The sequence below is a fragment of the Podarcis vaucheri genome (assembly GCF_965113315.1).
Source record: "Podarcis vaucheri genome assembly, chromosome: 16".
Classification (NCBI taxonomy): Eukaryota; Metazoa; Chordata; class Lepidosauria; order Squamata; family Lacertidae; genus Podarcis; species Podarcis vaucheri.
The window spans coordinates 2,855,803-2,873,897 of record NC_138754.1 but is presented as its reverse complement, the minus strand read 5'-3'; the positions used below and the strand labels follow the sequence as shown (position 1 = coordinate 2,873,897).

General features: G+C 48.0%; 1 protein-coding gene across 3 annotated transcripts in view; it reads right to left on the bottom strand.

Annotated features, from left to right (window-relative positions):
- The window catches only part of CELF3 (CUGBP Elav-like family member 3), an 85,507-nt gene that overhangs the window by 32,904 nt on the left and 34,508 nt on the right, over positions 1 to 18,095 (bottom strand). The gene's annotated exons all lie outside the window — the stretch shown is intronic.

Here is an 18,095-nt window from a genome sequence, read left to right as displayed (position 1 = left end):
TGGAAATCAAGGAACTTTTCCATGATATTCTAATTTTTCGAGTTTCACCTGTAGTTTTAGGATTTGCAGCTAATGGGTTGCGTAGACCCATTGGAATGAATGGGCCCAGCTTAGGCATATCCATTCATTCTCAGGTTAACTTACCTTGCTGTATCGTTGTGAGAATTAAAGGAGTAGCAAACGAGGCCTTTTAAGAGCAAGCAACCCATTGTTTTTGCAGTCCGGGTGAAGGAAAGTCCTCTCTGTCCATCCTTCAAACATCTTACGGGGTCCCAAAGGGACACATCTAATCCATCGCTCGATTGCTAATTACTCCTGCTCGTGGGACGAGCCAAAGAGTATTTAAAAACTATATTTTTCAGTACTGCCATTTAAACTGGGAGCTGACAATCAGTTAAGCTGGCTGGGGGCTGGCGGGAGTTTCAGTCGAAAACATCTTTATTATTTCCATCGTCGTCACCATTGAAAATAATAAAGATGTTTTGCATTGAAACTCTCATCAGCCCCCAGCCAGCTAACTGCCCAGTTCGTTGTTAATTACTACTGCTTAATAACGGTAGTACTATAGGATGGCATGCAACTCAAGCTCTGCTCAAAACAGGCCCATGGAAATTAATTAATTGACCGTACATCTAAAGCACTATGATTCTACTTTAAGAACAGTCTTGGCTTCCCCCAAAGAATCCTGGGAGATGTAGTTTGTTTAGGGCACTGAGAGGTGATATTCGCCTCTTGGAGCTGCTGTTTCCTGAATTCCCCGTGAAGAGGAAATGGCTTTTTAAACCACTCTGAGAATTGCAGTTCCGTGAGGGGAAATGGGGAGGGGGGGTCTCCTAGCAACTCTCAGCAGCACTCCTAACGAACTACATTTCCCAGAATTCCTTGGGAGACACCGCGGCTGTTTAAAGTGGTATCAAAGTGCTTTAAATGTAGGGTGCGAACGTGGCCTGTCTTAGAATGGTCCATTCATTTCTACTGCCTCCCTTTCCAATGATAGGCTCAGTCTTGCCCATTGATTTTAAACCATTCTGGGGAACCAGAAACCGTTATTCAACTTCAATGGATCTACTCTAAGTAGGGCTGACGTTGGACCCGTAGAGGTGGTAACAAATAATGGTAAAGGTAAAGGTAAAGCGGCCCCTGACCATTAGGTCCAGTCGTGGCCGACTCTGGGGTTGCGGCGCTCATCTCGCTTTGTTGGCCGAGGAAGCCAGCATACAGCTTCCGGGTCATGTGGCCAGCAGGACTAAACCGCTTCTGGCGAACCAGAGCAGCGCACCGAAACGCCGTTTGCCTTCCCGCCAGAGCAGTACCTATTTATCTACTTGCACTGGTGTGCTTTCAAACTGCTAGGTTGGCAGGAGCAGGGACCGAGCAACGGGAGCTCACCCCGTCGCGGGGATTCGAACCACCAACCTTCTGATCGGCAAGCCCTAGGCTCTGTGGTTTAACCCACAGCCCCACCCATGTCCCAATAATGGGAAAGAGGGAAGCTAAAACTTGACATCGGAAAGGGAAATAGTGGAAGGGGAAGAAAGAAAGAAAGAAAGAAAGAAAGAAAGAAAGAAAGAAAGAAAGAAAGAAAGATCTCAGAAAGAATATGCATTAATTTCAATACAAATGGAGAAGTCCTTGCCCAAAGCAGCTCCCATTCGAAAGCTGAACAGAGGGGAGGGGTGAAGCTGATAAAAACTGGTGAAAAATTAGCATTTATTTCAGCTGCAAGCCAAATTTCCAGAGAGGGATTGGCTCTAAGGGGTGGTGTCAGATATGAACTCATCAATGTGCACGGTTTGTTTGTTTTTTTGGAACAAACCACCCCATTTCCATTAGCATTCACAGCGTATTTTATTTTTTAAATCTTGGCCCTTTCCTTCCGATTCAACCCAACACAGGACCGTATCCCGTTTTTACCGGGGCAAAGGGTTCCGTGCTGTGAATTCATTCCCGACGCCATTCCCTCAGATGTGGATGATTCCAGAAAGGATTGCATCAGGAAATTGCTGATACCCCCCCACCCCCCAACCGCCAGTCATTTATGCTATCGAAATCAAGAATGGAGGGGGACAGGAGAGAAAGAAAGAAAGAAAGAAAGAAAGAAAGAAAGAAAGAAAGAAAGAAAGAGGGAGCAGGTGCTTTGTAACGATGGCAACGGAAGAATATACTCCATGGTAACCACCCACTCATCTCCAATTTACCCATCGGGTTGCCATGGGAACATGCGCTGACATCATAACTTATCTCTATAAACAATGACCTGGAGACTTTGGCAAAGGGAAGGAGAGAATAGAAGGGGGTGGGAAGGAAAGGTGTGTGTTTTTTGGGGTTGGGGGGGAGGAGAGGAAGGAAATGTTCATAATAAAAGGTGAACGAGCAAGGTATTTGCAGAAGACGATGTGTGTGCGTGGGTCGGTTTGTTTGTGTTTCACAAAAATCGGGAGAGATCAGCTTGCAAAAACAAATTTGCTCCTAAGCCTCCGCTCCACCCCGCCAACCCCCCCCCCCAATTTGGTTTTTATCCGTGCTGATATGCCACGCAAGTTTTGATCGGGCAAAGCCAGCTTCGACCCGCCAGTCCTGTTGTGTGTGCAGATGACACGGCGTGGCAGAAGCGTGGGCCCTATAGGAGAATCCCCAGCCCCATGGGAGACGCTGTTCCACAGCCCCGGGTTTGTTTTGCTGATTTGGGGAATGGAGCGGCGGTACCGTGGCGAAGCGCGGCAGCCCCGGTTTGGGGGAAACAGGAGCCGAGCTGAGAGGTTCGCATGCAGCCAGCTCTGGGGTGGAGCAGAGGGGCCCAAATGTCTGAGCAAGGAGGTCCCTGCTGTGGGGCCAGCTCCTAGCGCCTGCGGAAAGGGGGCTTATATCCTGGGTGCAGGCTGGGTACCCTCTGGGTCGTCACTCGCATCTCCCACTTCTTCCTGAAGGGGTCTCTGGCGTCAGAAAAGACTCCTGGGCATGGGTAGGCAAACTAAGGCCTGGGGGCCGGATCCGGCCCAATCGCCTTCTATTTTTTTTATTATATATTTTTATTAGGGATTCCAACATAACAATCTTAACAAAAATACATCATCCACATTATTTCCCCCCCAAAAAAAGAAAAGAAAAAAATCCCTCCCCCCCCAACCCCAGACTTCCCTCAGCTCTTCTCTCTGGTTTCTCAGTACATAATTTTGTCTACATGTTATAAAATTGTAAAGATCCTCAGTTTATTTATCTGTATATTACCAATAAAGAATTTGTGAATGTTTATTCAAACGGCCCAATCGCCTTCTCAATCCGGCCTGTGGACGGTCCGGGAATCAGCGTGTTTTTACATGAGTAGAATGTGTCTTTTTATTTAAAATGCATCTCTGGGTTATTTGTGGGGCATAGGAATTCGTTCTTTTCTTTTCTTCAAAATATAGTCCGGCCCCCGACAAGGTCTGAGGGACAGTGGACTGGTCCCCTGCTGAAAAGGTTTGCTGACCCCTGCTCTTGGGAGCCCAACAAAGTGCAACTCGAGTTCAGAAGGTCCCAGGTTCGGTCCCTGGTGCTGTTAAAAGCAGGATCAGTAAATGTTCCCTGCAACCGGAGACTTTGCAAAGCCTTTGCTGGGTGAACCAGCAGTTGAGGGCGGATTCCTGGGAGGTGGTCTCCCTGCTTGCAGTTGGGCAGGATGCGATGGGCAACTAAAATGGGCCCTTGCTGCGTTTGGCCAAGAGCCAAATGCTCTCGCCCCATTGCTGGCAAGCACAGCAGCTGGGGGTATCAACAAAAGACGGCAGGAGCTGAGAGCCACGAGGGGCTCAGGGAAATGGCAAGGATGCTGAAACTCTGTTTGGTACTCAGGAGAGGCGAGTGTGTGTCTGTGTGTGAACAGAAGAATACAGGAAGGTACCATGTAACGAGGAGAAGAGAAGACTCCCTGGAAAAGCCCCTGATGTTGGGAAAGATGGAGGGCGCAAGGAGGAGGGGACGACAGAGGATGAGATGGTGGGACAGTGTTCTCAAAGCTACCAGCATGAGTTTGACCAAACTGTGGAAGACAGGAAGGCCTGGCGTGCTCTGGGCCATCGGGTCACGAAGAGTCGGACACGACTAAAAACAACAACAACAACCATGTACCGAACCAAACCCTCGATCCGTGTGCCTCAGTATGGTCTACACGAGGCATGTCCAACTCCCAAGAGACTGCGATCTAAAGGTAAAAGGGACCCCTGACCATTAGGTCCAGTCATGGCCGACTTGGGTTGCGGCGCTCATCTCGCTTTACTGGCCGAGGGAACTGGCATACAGCTTCCGGGTCATGTGGCCAGCATGACTAAGCCGCTTCTGGTGAACCAGAGCAGCGCATGGAAACGCCGTTTACCTTCCTGCTGGAGTGGTACCTCTTTATCTACTTGCACTTTGACATGCTTTCGAACTGCTAGGTGGGCAGGAGCAGGGACTGAACAACGGGAGCTCACCCCGTCACGGGGATTCGAACTGCCAACCTTCTGATCAGCAAGTCCTAAGCTCTGTGATTTAACCCACGTTTGACTGCGATCTGCTCCCACTATAAAAAAACTGACAGTGATCTACCCCTTGGAATGAAGCTATTGTTCTTCCCTTGAAAGGAAAAAAATCAAGCAACTAGCCCTCTTGGTTTTGAATAAGTTAGGTGCCTGCTCAGGGCCAGATTAAACGATCTTGCATAGTGCTCCAAAACATGTGTTTTAGAGCATTGTGTTAAAAAAAAAAAAAGTACTTTTTGGGGGGCGGGGGACACAATAATGTCTGAAGATATGTTACATCCATGCACCCGTGGAAATTTCCTCTTTGAAATACTACTTATTTTTATAATTAATGTCTGAAAGTATGTACCGTATTTTTCGCTCTATAGGACGCACTTCCCCTCTCCAAAAATGAAAGGGGGAAAGTGTGTGCGTTCTATGGAGTGAATGCAGGCTTTCGCTGAAGCCTGGAGAGGGAGAGGGGTCGGTGCGCACCAACTCCTCTCACGTTCCAGGCTTCAGGAAGCTATCCGCAAGCCTGCGGAGCCCGGCGGGAGTTCCCGCCAGGCTCCACAGGCTTGCGGACAGCTGCCTGCTGTCCCCGAAGCCAAAACAGCGAGACGGGGTGCTGCATAGCCCTCCGTCTCGCTGTTCCAGCTTTGGGACGGCTGCGCAAAGCCTCCGCAGGGCGGCGGGGTGAAGGAACCCCACCGCCCTGCGGAGGCTACAAAGGATGTCCCCAAAGCCTCAAGCCTTTGGAGTGCAGCTGTGCTCCAAAGGCTTCAGGGATCTTTGAGGCTGGCAGTGGGGGAAAGCAGTGCTGCCCCCCATCGCCTGCCCCACAAGCTTGGGGGGCAGTGGCAAGGCTTTGCCCTGTTCCCCGACCTGCTCTTGAACGCACCTTGTTTTTGAGGGGGAGAACAAGAAAAAAGCCCCCCCCATCCTCCCCCTCCTATGGTCTGGTGCATCCTATAGAGCGAAAAATACGGTATGTACAGCTGTGTCACAAAAAGTACCAAACCAGTTTACAGCTATAAAACAAAAACAAAAAACCCCATAAATTAGAAACCCTAAAAAAGAACTTTAAAACATACAACATTTGGAATGGTGTATTCTTGACAGCCGGCGTTGGCCTAGTCAGAAAAGTTTTCAAGCAGGTTTCAAAGTGAGCACTGAAAGTTCCTGCAAGTCCTGAATTCTGGTTCCTGGACAGGGCAGGCTCCAGATTTATTGAGCCAAACCCACATAGAAGGAAAGAAAATGAAAGTCCGTTCCCCCCCCCCCACAGTTGTCTCCGCTGCTTGGAGACCCCCCCTCCTGCCGGTGCCTCCGTGGGGGAGATTAAGGCACGGATTACCCACATGGAGACACAGGTTTAATTTTCTTTGGCCATCTGTAGCTGGCATGCGACACGTTCCCTTTCTAGCAAGACGTGTGTATTATTCCACCCTTTATTCCCAGAAGCAAAACAGAGGGAGATTTGAGGCAGGTGGGTGGGTGGGAAGGAAGGAATCTGCTAGTAAGAGACACACTAACTTTCCATTTATATTAATTTTGTTTATGGAGTTTCTTTGTTCGCTTTTCTTCAACAGCCATACTAGCAGTTTTCCCGATTTATTGGCATTTTTGTTTCAGTCTTTTTATTTTCCAACTAATTTCCTCATTAGGAACCTGTAGCTCTCCTAATGCTATTGGACAGCAACTTTCACATCCCCTGGCCAGCATGTCCCATGGTCAAGGAGGTGGAGCCTGTTGAGATCCAAAGGGACACCACTTCTCTGCCACGGATGTAAATCCTTCCTTGGGCATAAAGTCCCGTCCCCCAAGAAAATAAGTAGGACTTTATTCTGAGGTTCTTCCCTCCCCGGACCTGTCCAAAAGTGTAACAAACAAATAAATCCGAAGGCAAAATGTTCCTGAGCATGTACAGATGGCACTGGGCTGTTTCCAGTCACACTCAGAGTAGATCCATCAATATTAATGGAAAAGTAGAGACATCAGCTTGCCAACAAAGGTCCGTATAGTTAAAGCTCTGGTTTTCCCAGTAGTGATGTATGGAAGTGAGAGCTGGACCATAAAGAAGGCTGATCGCCGAAGAACGGATGCTTTTGAATTCTGGTGCTGGATGAGACTCTTGAGAGGCCCATGGGCTGCAAGAAGATCCAACCTCTCCATTCTGAAGGAAATCAGCCCTGAGTGCTCCCTGGAAGGACAGATCCTGAAGCTGAGGCTCCAAGACTTTGGCCACCTCATGAGAAGAGAAGACTCGCTGGAAAAGACCCTGATGTTGGGAAAGATGGAGGGCGCAAGGAGAAGGGGATGACAGAGGACGAGATGGTGGGACAGTGTTCTCGAAGCGACCAGCATGAGTTTGGCCAAACTGCGGGAGGCAGTGGAAGACAGGAGGGCCTGGCGTGCTCTGGTCCAGGGGGTCACAAAGAGGCGGACACGACTAAACGACTAAACAACAACAACAACAGTGGAACAACATTGGAACAGCAAATTGCCCATATGGTCCAGCCTCCTGCGAACCAGATGCCTGGTGGGGGAGAATCTGCAAGCGGTACCCGAGTGCGAGAGTATCCTCCCCTTCCAGGAAATGGTACCGCGAAGCAGCTCAAACTGTGGAACTCACTGCTGCAGTAGGCCCGTGATAGCCATCCACTCATATCCCACCTTTCTCGCCCGAGGAGTAAATAGTTCACTCCCTTCCTCGGTTAATCCCTACAACGACCCTGCGAGGTAGCTTAAGAGCAGGCATAGGCAAACTCAGCCCTCCAGATGTTTTGGGACTACAACTCCCATCATCCCTAGCTCACAGGACCAGTGGTCAGGGATGATGGGAGTTGTAGTCCCAAAACATCTGGAGGGCCGAGTTTGCCTATGCCTGGTTAAGAGGCGATGACTGACTCCACGGTCACGCAGTGTGAGGGAGGATTTGAACCCGGACCTTCCAGGTCCTAGTACAACACTCTAACCGCTACGCCACATGGGGTAGTACTTCCTAGAGTACTTCTGCTACATAAATTCTGCTACATAAATTAAGGAGGTTAATAAATACAGGGGAAGCACTTAGAGAAGCATCTGAAATATTTCCCTGAATTGTTTTATTTGATGTGCTGTAAACCACTTTGAGATTTTTTTTCCTTTGAAATATATAGCAGCATAATAATAATAATAATAATAATAATAATAATAATAATAATAATGTTTTAAAAGAGGATTAGACAAATGCACTGAGGATAAGGCTATTAGCAGCTATTTGGCACGATGGCTCCACCAGATGCCTTTGGGAAACGTGGAAACAGGATCAGAGCCCAAAAGCACCTCAACTTCCTGCCTGCCAACTCCGAAATTCACACTTCACCAGATTTTGCAATGCAAAGATCTCCAGCTGGGCAAGGTGTTCAAGAATTCATATAATAGGACAAAATGTGCACCAAAGCACATACATGGCTGGAAAGAACGTGGGAAAACATATTGCATTGGAGGAAGGGATAACTATGCAAAAAATGCATGCCTTGGGCAAAGTTGCATAACACGCCCCCCAAAATGTGTGTATTAGAATAAGTTCGCACAGAACTGTTGATGAATTCTCACGAGGAGCTGCGATTCGCAAACTGATGTGGTAAAATTCGGAGAAGCGAAGGCGAAGTTGGAGAAGTGAGAAGCGGAAAGAATCCGACATCGACAGATCCACCCGTTCCCAGCTATAATTTAAATATAATGGAAATAAACAGGGCTGCTTCTTGCTTCAGAGAGAAATCCCAATTGATTAGCCGGAGGGATTGTGGGGTTGGAACACTTCCACAAAGGAGAAAGGCAGACACATTTGGGACCTTGGCTTAGCGATCCTTGGGATCGCCGCATGAAAGGATCTCAGAAATAAGAGAGGGGTGTGTGGAGGCCTAGAGGTTTGCTGCCGGTCAGAGTCTGGCACTGCAAGTCCAGATGGCCAGGACTAAGGGCGGCCTCACAGATATTCGAATTATCTCCTCCTGGACCTTCCTCCTCTTTCCCCCCACCCTTAAAGAATAGCAAACGTCACAGCTCCCATTTTTTCCACGGAGGCTCCAAAGCGATCTGGCTGGGTCTTTTTAAGCTCTGGGATCACTTGAAACCTGGATATTTTCAGCGCGGTGACCTGTCACCTCTCTCCCTCTCCAGAGCCATTTACCTCGAATGGCGTATCGCCCTCCCTCGGCCACCAATACTAAACAAACAGCAGGGTACTCATCCCCCACCAACGCAGCCTGCAGTAATGCGCCGGCCATGCACAGCATTCTGGGATCTAAGGAGATTTGGGATTGGGCTGGATAATCCCTGGATTTAGGCCTGGCGGAGCCGAGGCAAAGCGCGTTGCATTGGGGGCAGGGAGGGGCGCGGGAAGCCGCTTAGAGCAGTTGGCACCCAGATAAATGCCTTCTGATCTCAGGCGAGAGTGCCGTAACCTTCCTTCAGAGCGAAGAGACGGGAAACGAGAGCGAAAATCTCACCCACCGTCTTCTTGCGCAGGGAGTGAGGCTTGCGCAAGGAGCGCCGTTCGAGGTGAATCAGGGCCAACGAGGGCTGAGCCCAGGCCTTGACAAGGGACACAATTTCTTTTTCTTTCTTTTTTTTTAGCATAAAATGGTCCTGGTTTTAATGGTCCTCAGGGGCGCTGTGGGTTAAACCACAGAGCCTAGTGTAGTGATCAGGTGGGATTGCTAAGAGGAATTATAAGAAATATAGAGTAAGCCATCTGTGTCAGCAATGAAAGCATTGCGTTGACTGGGTTTAAACTATTTTGATACTAGGACTTGCCGATCGGAAGGCCGGCAGTTCGAATCCCCGCGACAGGGTGAGCTCCCGTTGCTCGGTCCCAGCTCCTGCCAACCTAGCAGTTCGAAAGCGCGTCAAAGTGCAAGTAGAGAAATCGGTACCGCTCTGGTGGGAAGGTAAACGGCATTTCTATGCGCTGCTCTGGTTCGCCAGAAGCGGCTTAGTCCTGCTGGCCACATGACCCGGAAGCTGTATGCCGGCTCCCTCGGCCAGTAAAGTGAGATGAGCGTCACAACCCCAGAGTCGGTCACAACTAGACCTAATGGTCAGGGGTCCCTTTACCTTTTATTGTTTTAATGAGTTAATTTGGTTGTGATAGTCATGCTAGTTGTTTCAACCTTCAAAAAGTGGAAAGTTGGAAAGGGGAGGTTGTGGTAGCTGGCCTGCTTCTTGGGAGAAAAGCAATGGCAAACCTAGACAGCATCTTAAAAAGCAGAGACATCACCTTGCCAACAAAGGTCCGTATAGTTAACAACAAAGGTCCTTGCCAACAAAGGTGCGTATGGTTTTCCCAGTAGTGATGTATGGAAGTGAGAGCTGGACCATAAAGAAGGCTGATCGCCGAAGAATGGATGCTTTTGAATTGTGGTGCTGGAGGAGACTCTTGAGAGTCCCGTGGACTGCAAGAAGATCAAACCTGTCTATTCTTAAGGAAATCAGCCCTGCGTGCTCACTGGAAGGACAGATCGTGAAGCTGAGGCTCCAAGACTTTGGCCACCTCGTGAGAAGAGAAGACTCCCTGGAAAAGACCCACCCATTTGAGGTGAATCGGGGCCAACGAGGGCTGAGCCCAGGCCTTGACAAGGGAGACAATTTCATCCAGCAAATCAGAACCAAATTTCTCCCCAAGTGACATTTCAAAGCCAGTGGTTCCTAATGAGGAGGTCCAATCAAGAGCTTCCGAGGGCAACAGAAAGGTTTTCGCTAAATAATAATAATAATAATAATAATAATAATAATAATAATAATAATAATAATTTATTATTTGTACCCCACCCATTTTGCTGGGTTTCCCCAACCACTCTGTATGGCTTCCAACAAAGATTAAAAATATGTTAAAATGTCACACATTAAAAACTTCCCTGAACAGGGCCGCCTTCAGTTCTCTTTTAAAAGTAAAATAGTTGTTTATTGCCTTGACATCTGGTGGGAGGGCGTTTCACAGGGCGGGTGCCACCACGAGAAGGCCCTTTGCCTGGGTCCCTGTAGCTTGGCTTCTTGTAGTGAGGGAACCACCAGAAGGCCTTCGGCGCTGGACCTCAGTGTCCGGGCTGAACGATGGGGGTGGAGACGCTCCTTCAGGTATACTGGACCGAGGCCGTTTAGGGCTTTCAAGGTCAGCACCAACACTTTGAATTGTGCTCGGAAACGTACATCCGAAATCTTCCAACGTTCAGCTCGGATGCCCGCCAGCTGCAAGACCGGGGAGAGAAACTGCAGCCACCAGAATTCTCCTGCAAAACTGCTAACCCCAAAGTGGAGTGGAGAGATATGGGGTGTGTGTGTGTGTGGGGGGAGCAGAGCTCTCGCCTTCTCTGCCTGGTTCCTAAGGAAAACACACACGGATATCAACCCAGACGCAAACCCCTCCTGGGACACGGATGCTATTCCCACAAGGCAGAAGGCAGACGCATCGCCACTGCTTCTCCCGGCGGACCCTCCTGCCATTGTCAGCTCGGCCACCCACAGCTCGGTGCACCTGCCCCCCTTTTCCACCCCCCCTCCACCCCCCTTCTTCCCTGCCATGAGCCACCCTGGACGGTGTTTACCTGGCAACGGTGCTTTCTCGAGCCGCCGGTTTCCTAGCAACCGAGCAGCCAGGTGACGCCGCTGTGCCAGGAGCAAAGTGGGAGATATTTATAACAGATGTTTCCAGTCCCTGAACAAAAGCGAGGATTGGGAGGGAGATGGAAAGCAAGGAAGCCAGACCGGGGTGCCAGATATATATATATATTTCTACAGTTCCACAGAAATAAATAATACCCCCCCCCCCCCGTTAAATTATGCCACCAGTTATCATTTGCATGGCTTTCATCCTGAAATCGACATACTGTGAGCAGCAGAGGGGTGACTTGTCAATTTCAGTTTCTATCCATTTGTCACCCCCCCCATCTGAAGTTTGCTTCGCCACCTTTCCGCCTCATTTAGCGCTTCTTCGTTTAATTTAAAAAGTCAGCATTTTTGTTTCTCCTCACATGCCCTTTTCCGAATGCAGTTTTGCTTAACGTATACATTTCCTTTTTTGCAGGCGGTCTCCCTTCACATAGAGCGTCGTCATAATTTTTCACTCGCAGCTGCATTTCTGTGCACGCTCCCTGCTAACAATATTCATATTTTGTGTGTGTGTGTGTGTATTGGAGAACTGCATCACAATCTGGAAAAGCGCAAATTTCACAGGGTTTCGGTTCTTGCCTTCACTGGAGAAGCGCATTAAAAAGCAAGGGGGGTCCTGCTAAATGAGGCGAGTGACCCATCTAGTCCAGAACTCTGTTCTCACAGGGGCCCAGGCACCCTGAGCAGGACCCGAGTGCGAGAGAGAGCAGCCCTCTCCCCGCCTGTGGTTTCCACCAAGGGGTATTCAGAAGTGTCGCTGCCTCCGGCTGTGGAGGGTGGGGGGCTGTAGCCATCGGCGGAGAAACAAAAAGTTGGGAAGAGCTGTTGCCGAACTCGGCTTGCTTTTCGGCTTCCCAGAGGCATTTGACTGGCCAACTGTGGGGAAGAGGAAACTGGACTAGATGAAGATTTCTGGTCTGAGCCAGAAGGCTTCTTCGCTGGAAGGGGTGCCTGAGGGCTGCTTTGCCCTCTTAGCCAACCCTCCAGGGAGTGGGAGGTGGAGTGGAGTGGGTGCATGCCAGTGAAGGGCACAGGGCCAAGATAAATATGGGCACGGCCATCTACATGTGCACAATTCAAAGTGTTGGTGCTGACCTTGAAAGCCCTAAACGGCCTCAAAGGCCCAGTAGACCTGAAGGAGCGTCTCCACCCCATCGTTCACCCCGGACACTGAGGTCCAGCTCCAAGGGCCTTCCGGTGGTTCCCTCCCTGCAAGAAGTAAGGTTACAGGTAACCAGGCACAGGGCCTTCTTGGTGGTAGCACCCGCCCTGTGGAACGCCCTCCCACCAGATGTCAAGGCAATAAACAACTATTTTACTTTTAAAAGAGAACTGAAGGCGGCCCTGTTTAGGGAAGTTTTGAATGTCTGATGCTGTATTGTTTATAATATTCAGTTGGAAGCCGCCCAGAGTGGCTGGGGAAACTCAGCCAGATGGGTGGGGCATAAATATTAAATTATTATTATTATTATTATTATTATTATTATTATTATTATTATTATTACTACACACACACAAACCTGTGGGGGAGATGGAGAGGCTCTGGTGCCTGCTTGTGACCTGTGGGTCAGCAGTCTCTCCTCTCCAATGGAAGGGCCGGTGTACAGCTAGCCAACACTATGCCCTCCAATTGTTGTTGGACTACAACTCCCATCATCCCTGACCACCGGTCAAATCAGGTGGTGCTGATGGAAGCTCGGAGTCCAACAATGACTTGAGGGCACCACATGGACTAGAAAACTTGCTGTGTTGAAAGCTTACAAACCAAAGCCTCTACCACATTCCACACCGTCCCTGTGGAATCCCAGTATACAGACATTTGGGGTGTAATAAAACTGTCAGTTTCAAGTTTCTGTTTCTCACTTTCCCTATCTTTAAATCTGGCTCTTCCCCATTTCTGCAGCGATTTGCACTGAAGAAAATCTTCATGAAAACTCTCCAGAGCTTTAGTGCGGTTTCCTCCCAATAAACACATTTTTGAAGGGAGCTCTGACTAACGCACACCGTTCTATGAACCATTTCCCCACATGTAACACATTTTTTTATAATACATTCAATATTTTCACCGACACACCCGTTTTTATAATAGATGCATTTTTGTGTAAAAGCTGCTTGGCTGGAGAACTGCGTTGGAAAATCCGCCCTTGTAAATGTGTTGAGGGAAGGGGCAGGGATTTTTGGTTTTGTCCTGTTCTTATTTTTATTACGAATTTTGTGCTTTTCTCTTGTAATTTTATGTTGTGAGCTGCCCTGAGATGAAGGGCGGTATGTAAACTTTAATAATAATAATAATAATAATAATAATAATAATAATAATAATAATAGATTTTGAAGGATGGTTCTTCATTGTTTCACAAAGTGCGAACGTGATAAACTCATCACAGGATAGGAAGCAAAGGTAATTTCCTTCAGCAGCTCTCACACACCTTAGAAAGGAATATAAGCTCTTTTTATATGCAATAACAGCAGCAAGAATATTACTGGCTCAAAAATGGAAACAAGAAGAATTACCGATGATTGAAGAATGGAGGATGAAGTTAATGGACTATGCAGAATTAGATAAACTAACAGGAAGGATTCGAAACCGGCGGGACCATAAATTCACAGAAGACTGGAGTAAATTTACGGACTATTTGAAATGTATTTGTGAAGATCAGACGACGTTTGTAGATTTGCAAGAAGTTTGGTGAGGAGTATGATTGGAAGTTATGAATTCTGGTGCTGGAGGAGACTCTTGAGAGTCCCATGGACTGCAAGAAGATCAAACCTCTCCATTCTGAAGGAAATCAGCCCTGAGTGCTCACTGGAAGGACAGAACCTGAAGCTGAGGCTCCGAGACTTTGGCCACCTCACGAGAAGAGAAGACTCCCTGGAAAAGACCCTGATGTTGGGAAAGATGGAGGGCACAAGGAGAAGGGGACGACAGAGGACGAGATGGTGGGACAGTGTTCTCGAAGAGACCAGCATGAGTTTGACCAAACTGCGGGAGGCAGTGGAAGACAGGAGTGCCTGGCGTGCTCTGGTCCAGGGGGTCACGAAGAGGCGGAGACGACTAAACGACTAAACAACAACAATGATGATTGGAAGTATTGCAAAAATGGAGAAGGGGAAGGATGATTTGTTAAGAGATGGAAAGGCAAGATAAACTTAAGAAATGCATAAGAAGTGGTTAAAACGGTGGATCATCAGAGGTGCTGATGGAAGTCTAAAATGATGGTATAAGTGATAAGTTTTGTGGTACATTTTATAATTTATATGTTAAAATCAAATTATTATTTTTTAAAAGCAGCTCTCTCACACCTGTAACCGTAGCTGAAAGGCTGGGCACAGGTGAAAAGCAAGAGACAGGTGACTGCTATGGTCAGGGCCTCAGGCCCCGCCAGAACAAAGGTAGCAACTGTAGCTCCTTTTCAGACATCAGCGAAACACCTGCCCTTTGAACGTCTTGCTGCAGGTGCTAGGAAACCAGGTGTAAGGGAGATAGATGGAAAAGCCCGTCCCTCCCCCCAAATAAATAAGGCAAGGTGTCCAGAGCCAGAGCTGGAACCCACAAGTGCATAAAACACCTGCTGTTTTGCCAACGCGTAAAGAACAAAAGGCTGCAAAAGAGAAAAGCCCACTGATACGAGTTCAGGCCTGAAGACTGTGAGGCAGCAAGGGTATCCTTGCGCATGTGCAGAGTGCCTTCCCTGCATTAGTGGAAATGGTATACAAAATGCAATTGCTATATTAATTTTATTAATAGAGTTCCTTTGTTCACTTTCTCCAGCTGCCGTTTTCCTGATTTATTGGCACGCTCAAAATATCTTTGTTTCATTCTTTTTATTTTCCAGCTGATTCCCTCATTAATTATCATAGAATATTGAGTTTGTTGTGTTCTAGTTGCCTGTTTAACTGACTCCTTATTTGCTTTCTTTGACAATTGTTTCTCTTTTTCTGCAATCTCTTCTAAAATCTCTTTCCCCCTTTCTTTATAAATGAATTTTGTTCTTACGTTATGTTATTGTTATGTTGAAATTGTTAATAAAAATTTATAAAAAACAAAACAAAATGCAATTGCTAAATAATAATAATAATTCTGTATGTAAGGGCAAAATTGCGTCAAAAAATGTACAGTGGTACCTCGGTTTAAGAGCAGTCCGGTTTAAGAACAATTCGGTTTGCAAACTCCGCAAAACCGAAAGCAGTGTCCTGGTTTGAGAACTTTGCCTCGGTCTAAGAACGGTTTCGGTTTAAAAACGGTCTTCTACAATGGATTAAGTTCATAAACCGAGGTACCACTGTATCCCTTAGGAGACCTGACAAAAAAAATTGACAGAAATGTAGCAAAAGGACAGAAATGTAGCAAACCGGACGAAAGATCAGAAAAAGGAGAAAAGGGAATCAGCAGGACTGGAATCTTATTGGGTCTTTGGGAAGGGGCCGTAGCTCTGCTATGCATGCAGAAGGTCCTGGGTTCGAATCTCAGCATCTCCAGGGAAATCTGACAATAATGTCCCCTGCCTAAAACCCTGGAGAGCTGCTGCCAGTCTGGGCAGACAATACTGAACTAGATGGACCAATGTTCCTGTTCAAAGCGGCCCCTTCCTCAGAACCATGAGGACTGGAATCTTTATTTTTAAGGGAAGGGGGGTAACTCAGAGGATAAAGAACCTGATGTCTATTGACTGAAAATCTGGACAGCTGCTGCCGGCCAGTGTAGACAATACTAAACTATACAGTGAAAGTCAGCTTGCTATAGTCGGCTCAGAACCACATTTCTCCTTCAGAACTTCCCATATCCATATCCCATATTCTTGGGACAAAAACAATGACAAACCTAGGCAGCATCTTAAAAAGCAGAGACATCACCTTGCCAACAAAGGTCCGTATAGTTAAAGCTATGGTTTTCCCAGGAGTGATGTATGGAAGTGAGAGCTGGACCATAAAGAAGGCTGATCGCCGAAGAATGGATGCTTTTGAATTCTGGTGCCGGAGGAGACTCTTGAGAGTCCCATGGACTGCAAGAAGATCAAACCTCTCCATTCTGAAGGAAACCAGCCCTGAGTGCTCACTGGAAGGACAGATCCTGAAGCTGAGGCTCCAAGATTTTGGCCACCTCATGAGAAGAGAAGACTCCCTGGAAAAGACCCTGATGTTGGGAAAGATGGAGGACACAAGGAGAAGGGGACGACGGAGGACGAGATGGTGGGACAGTGTTCTCGAAGCTACCAGCATGAGGGAGGCAGTGGGAGACAGGAGGGCCTGGCCTGCTCTGGTCCAGGGGGTCACGAAGAGTAAACGACTAAACAACAACAACAAGGGGAGATCGCAGACAAAAGCTAGGCGCATTAGGAGAAATTTGCATTCAAATGCACTTGAATGTTCACGAGGGCTTTTAAAGAAAATCATAAACTGGAAGTGGAAATTTGGAGAACCGAACTTAACCCTGGGAAAGTGAGAGAAAATGAAATTGACCAATTTGCCTGTTCCTAGAACTTCCATTTGCCGGAATCCTTGCTTTTTCTAAAAAATAAAAACGACCCATTACTGATTATTAATGTTTTATCAGGTGTGTTTGATGAGGCTTCACCGGCTAACTGCTTTCATTTTCAGTCTCCTTGGTTATTTGGGCTTTTTAAAATAATAATGGGAAAAACGTCCAACGACCCAATATCCTGATGAGTTTTCTTATTCTTAGCTGCCTCGGGGGATGTGCAGAACAGCAGGGTAAACATCTTTTCCTAAGGAACAAGAATCACTGTTTATTATTTATAAAGGTGCCTAAAGTCACTGGGTGCTGCCAAGAAATTAAACATAAAAACTGGGTCCTGTCTGCAGGTTTGCAATCTAAGGCGAAGCCTCACAGCCCAGTGACAAAGCACCTGTTTTTCATGTAGGTCTTGGGTTCGAGTCCCTGGCAGCTCCATGCAGAGATGGGAATGTCCTCAGCCAAAAACCCCGGAGAGCTGTTGCCAGTCAGTGTAGACAATATTGAACTTGATGGACCAATGGCCTGATTCATTTTAAAGCAGCTTCCTAGGTTCCTGTGATTAAAATCCCACCCTTCCTCTCCTCTGCCCCGAGATCTCTGCAAATTCTGCCCAGACAAACCTTTCCTGGCATCTGAAATGTTGCTGGACATAGGCAAAGATTGTCCTGTTTACTGACTTCTGACGCCACGTGTGTTTGCCAATTTGCACCTTGGACCTCTGCCAACTCCTGCCAACCTAGCAGTTCAAAAGCACGTCAAAGTGCAAGTAGATAAATAGGTACCACTCCGGCGGGAAGGTGAACGCCGTTTCCGTGCGCTGCTCTGGTTCGCCAGAAGCGGCTTAGTCCTGCTGGCCACATGACCTGGAAACTGTACGCCGCCTCCCTCGGCCAGTAAAGCGAGATGACCGCTGCAACCCCAGAGTCGGTCACGACTGGACCTAATGGTCAGGGGTCCCTTTACCTTTACCTTTACCTTGGACCTCTGGAACCAGGCTCCACAAAAAGGCACTGGCGATTCAGACTAATGTATATACAGTGGTACCCTGCAAGACGAATGCCTCGCAAGACGGAAAACCTGCAAGACGAAAGGGTTTTCTGTTTTGGAGGCGCTTCGCAAGACGAATTTCCCTATGGGCTTGCTTCACAAGATGAAAGCCCATAGGGAAATCTCCGGGGACCTGTTTTAAATTGCTGGCGGTCGGGAGCAAAGACTTTCGCCCACACCCGGCCTTCAGAAGAGGTCCTGGACCTCTTCGGAAGGCCGGCGGGGGGCAAAAGTCTTTGCTCCCCCCCCCCGCCTGCCTTCCCGGGACAGCAGAGACTTCTCCGCTGCCCTGGGCGATCTTAAAATGCTGGCGGGCGGGAGTGAAGCGTTCGCTGCCGACCCCCAGCATTTTAAAATCTCCCCGGGACAGCAGGGGCTTTTAAAATGCTGGCGGTCGGCAGCAAAGCCCTCCTGTCCCCGGAGCTTGCCGGGCGGGAGGTGGGAAG